Source organism: Oratosquilla oratoria, chromosome 24 (assembly GCF_046742065.1).
Source record: "Oratosquilla oratoria isolate Oo_2021 chromosome 24, ASM4674206v1, whole genome shotgun sequence".
NCBI lineage: Eukaryota > Metazoa > Arthropoda > Malacostraca > Stomatopoda > Squillidae > Oratosquilla > Oratosquilla oratoria.
This window is the reverse complement of record NC_134800.1, coordinates 54,832,649-54,837,094: the sequence shown is the minus strand read 5'-3', so window position 1 is coordinate 54,837,094 and position 4,446 is coordinate 54,832,649.

Genomic DNA, 4,446 nt, shown 5'->3' with positions numbered 1-4,446 from the left:
TTTGTTAGGTGTTGTCATGTTGATGCTATGTATTTATTATCTGTAAGAAATAGATCTAGCAGCAACCCATTTGTCACGAATGTAATCGTGGCAATAGCAGGATAAATATTTATCATTTAAAATATCTTATAAGGCTCAAACGCTGTCCAGAGCTGTGTAGCTGTATAGAACCAGTTGTTCTTCCTGATTACATGTGTAGGCTTTTTCTATATTGTGAAGTGTGAGGAATTCATATTAGATGGGCTGAATTACTATTCGGGGCCCGTTCAAAAATTATGTAACGTTTTTTCTGGTGAAATTCGACACCCCCCACCCCATGTACTATTATGTTTCAACTCATAAGAATTTATCCATCTACCGGTCTCAACTAGTGTTACGGAAGAGTATGATTTTTCAGGACCAAACATAGCGGGTATGTGTCTTCGTTTCTATTTAATGAATATGAACCACTATAGTCAGCGCAAGGAGAAATGACCGATAAGGCGGGGCTAGGAGATTTCCCGGTGTTGCCACACATGGGCATCCATGGCGAGAACGTGCGTGTGGATGCAATGTTTTCTGAATGCAGTGTGAGGGGGGCGGGGCCAGAGATTAGATGTAGCGGCAACGTCGCTCTCTCTTTTCCATATGCCATGTCTACACTCGAAGAAACGAAACCTTTGTATAGAAAACATTGCTTTGATTTTTACCTCAGTGGTGGTGTGTGACAAAAATTATAATATAATCATATGTGGCAACATTATAAAATCATAAAATAGAATTATAAAATAAAATATAATTATGAAATAATTAGATGTGGCACCACAGGGGAACTCCCAGTGCTCCGCCCTAACGGCCAGTTCTCAGTGCAACGGGTATAGTACTATTGTAACTGATGTATGTACATTCTTTTTACTGAACGATTTCCCTGTCAAAGTTTCTGTTTCAGGATCGATGTGAAATATATTGTTTCAAAAGCACCGATGCATATCCATGTATATCATTATCGTCCAAAATTTAAGGCACCTGTAATGTGCTGTACACGATACAATAGCAATATTCACAATAAATACTAATGTAGGTTTTGTTCTGTAAAGATTCACTGGAGGTTTCTTGGAATAGTGTGGATACGTGTATGTTTAGTGACAGGTGAAATTTGTTTGTTGAAATGCATGTGTAGTTAGTTGTGCAAATAAAGTAATTGTAATCCAGTAATTAATTGTATGCATTTCAATGACCAGATGACTAGATTTCGAAAAACGCCGAAGATGACTGCTTGTCAAGATTCGAGAGATTGAGATTATAACATGTGGTCACACTCACACACACATATGTGAAGGCCTAATTTATGCTTCGCACAAAATAATGTACATAGGATACAACCACTGATCTATATTGTTATGCAGATCAGTGGATACAAGTTAAAACATCCACATGTTCTCTTGTTTATGTCAGTTTTAGCGTACTTGTTTGATTACTTTTATGGTCAAATACCGGTACATGTAGACATGTACTGTTTCATAAACCACACAGGAAAACTTATTTACAGATCGCATCACTATCACGCAGCCCATACCAGCCACATAGGCCACGAGAGTAACACGACAGCTCCCATGACCGGCGGAGCGGTTCACACGTGCTAATGTTTTGGTACTACCAATATGGCGGCCATGTCCCGCCTACCCGCCTCACTCCTGGGGCAGCCCACGGCCCGTATACGCTATCCAGGTGTTATACACAGTGGTTCTGCCGTTCAGACCCAACAATAGCGGCCGTATTCGGCGGGAATCTGGGACATTTACAAGGTAGAACAGTATGACAAACCCGGTTTGTCAGACAACTGTTTGAAGTGATGTTTGACCGTGTGAATGGGATATTTGGTCGTCAAACACGTTTGTCGAACGTGTTTGACAACCAAGTCCCCTATTCACACGGTCAAACATCACTTCAAACACTTGCCTAACAAACCGGGTTAGTCAAACTGTTCGACCGTGTAAATGGCCCTTTACGTGTTCGGAAAAAAAGCTCGAAGCCGCGGGTTAACATTTATCTTAAGCAAATTCTCAAAGTTTCCCGATTTTTAAACCAAAATTACTTCATAGATTCAATAAATAAAAGGGAGGTTAGTTTAATCATATCTTATTTAAAGTTACGATAGGCGTAGTTTGAAGTTTCAGGGTAGGCTCCTGAATCGAAAGAAAATAACATCTTGAGGGAAAGTTCCCGAACCGAGGTAAGCACTAATGTTCCCAATAATAATTACCACAACCTCCCCGACAACAAAAAAGAAAGTGTTTAATAAATTCAACACTTTCGAGGAAAATTTACAATAACCCTTTAAGTGCAAGAGACCTTACTTGATCTCTAGAGGCTAGCGCAGTCTTACGAGAAGGTCTCATGGAGGAAGGTTCTGGAGCGACACAGTCATTTTCCAAAGAAATAGCCTCCTCCAAGTTAGAGGCCTCTTCAAAAGGCTCCGACTCGCTAGCCTGCAAAACAGGAACCCCAGGGGATTCCTCCTCATGACGGGAATGTAACTCAGCATGGAGCTCTAGAGGGATTAAAAGTCTAACGTTGACTTTGATAGAGTTTCCATCGGGCTTAATGACAGAGACTGTACGTATCACATGGTCTTGGTCAGGAAAGGTCTCAACAACACGAACTAAGGGCCAGAAGGGTCTGGTCTTAAAAGGCAGTTTCAAAAAAGCAATGTCACCTTTTTCCCAGCTTCTAGAACTGTGGTACGCAGCTCTATCCCTTTCCCTTAAGCTGACCAAGTACTCTGTCAGCCATCGTTTCTTAAACTCTTCATAAAAATAATCCCTACAGTCCATGACTAAGTTGAGAAGAGAAGGATAGTCTTCTCCTGATTCCCATTCAGGGACTTGTTCCAAATCGCCAAACATCAAGGAAGGAATGGTCCTTCCAATAAGGAAATGATTTGGGGTAATGACATCTACCTCATTTTCACAGGAACGATATGTAAGTGGTCTATTGTTCAAAATGTTTTGAACATCGGACAAAAGAGTGGTAATCTCAACCAGGGAAGGAACAGACCTACCCAATACCTTATAGAGATATTGTTTCACTGTCTGAATTAACCTTTCCCAAGTGGCACCATACCATGCAGCATAAACAGAGATGATTCTATGCTGAACACGGGAAGTTTTAAACTTCTCTTCAAATTCAGAAAATGACAAAAGTTGTTCAATAACAATTCCCATTTGTACGAGGGATTTAGCGTTATCAGAATAAACAGCTGAAGGAATTCCATATCTGTTAGCAAACCACAGTGAATTTTATTGAAGGGACAAAATTAGATAACTTAGTCCCTTCAATAAAATTCACTGTGGAGATTGAATATAATTCAAGCATTTCCTTTTTAGATTGTAAAGCTTATCGATGTGGTAAGAAATTTAAATGTAGTATTCACCGTAAACCTACTAATGTAAATTCATATATTCATTATTATTCTGCTTTAAATGAGTGCATAGAGGGTTTAGGAAGAAATGTCAATGTAATAGTACTGGGAGACCTTAATGCTAGAGTGGGAAATGGTCCAATCGATGGAGTGGTTGGGAAGTGTGGAGTTCCAGGAAAGAATCGTAGTGGAGAGTTGATGGTGGAAATGTGTCTAGAAAGAGAGCTGATGATAGCAAATACAGTGTTTCGGAAGAAAGTCAAGCATAAGTACACATGGGAGAGGGTGGTGGAGGGAAGGGTGGTAGATAGAGCGCTAATGGATTATGTAGTGGTAAATAGGATTATGATAGGAAGAGTTAAGGATGTACATGTGCTAAGGGGAGAGGGTGGGGGAATATCAGATCATTTTTTGGTGGAAGGAAAGTTGAGAGTGGAGGATAGATGGAGAAGGAGGAAAGGGACAAAAGGTAGGGAGGTTCTTAGAGTGAACTCCTTGAATGAAAAGGAAAAGGAGAAGGAGTACGAAAAGAAGCTGAAGGAGGAGTGGGAGGGAGTTAAGGATAGAGCAGAGATGGGTGTGGAGGAGGAATGGGGATGGTTCAAGGAGGGAGTCTTAAAGTGTGCAAGGATGGTGTGTGGAACAAGAAGGACAGGAGGAAATAGAAGAAAGGGTAGTGAATGGTGGGATGAGGAAACAAAGAAGGTTGTAGAAGAGAAGAAGCGAGCATTCACAGATTGGTTACAAAAGAGGACAGGGGAGTCATATGAGACGTACAAAGAAAAGAAAAGAGAAGTAAAGCAAAAGGTAAAGGAGGCAAAGAGGAGAGCAGATGTGAAATGGGGTAGGAGTATGACAGAAAATTTTGAAAGTAATAAAAAGATGTTTTGGAAAGAAATTAAGAGAGGAAGAGGAGGTGAATCAAGTAGGGAAGAAAAGGTAAAAGGTACAGATGGAGAGTTGATAATGGAAGAGATGGCAGTGAGGGGAAGATGGGCAGAATATTTTAGGGAGTTGCTGAATGTGAAGGAGGATAGGGAGGGAAA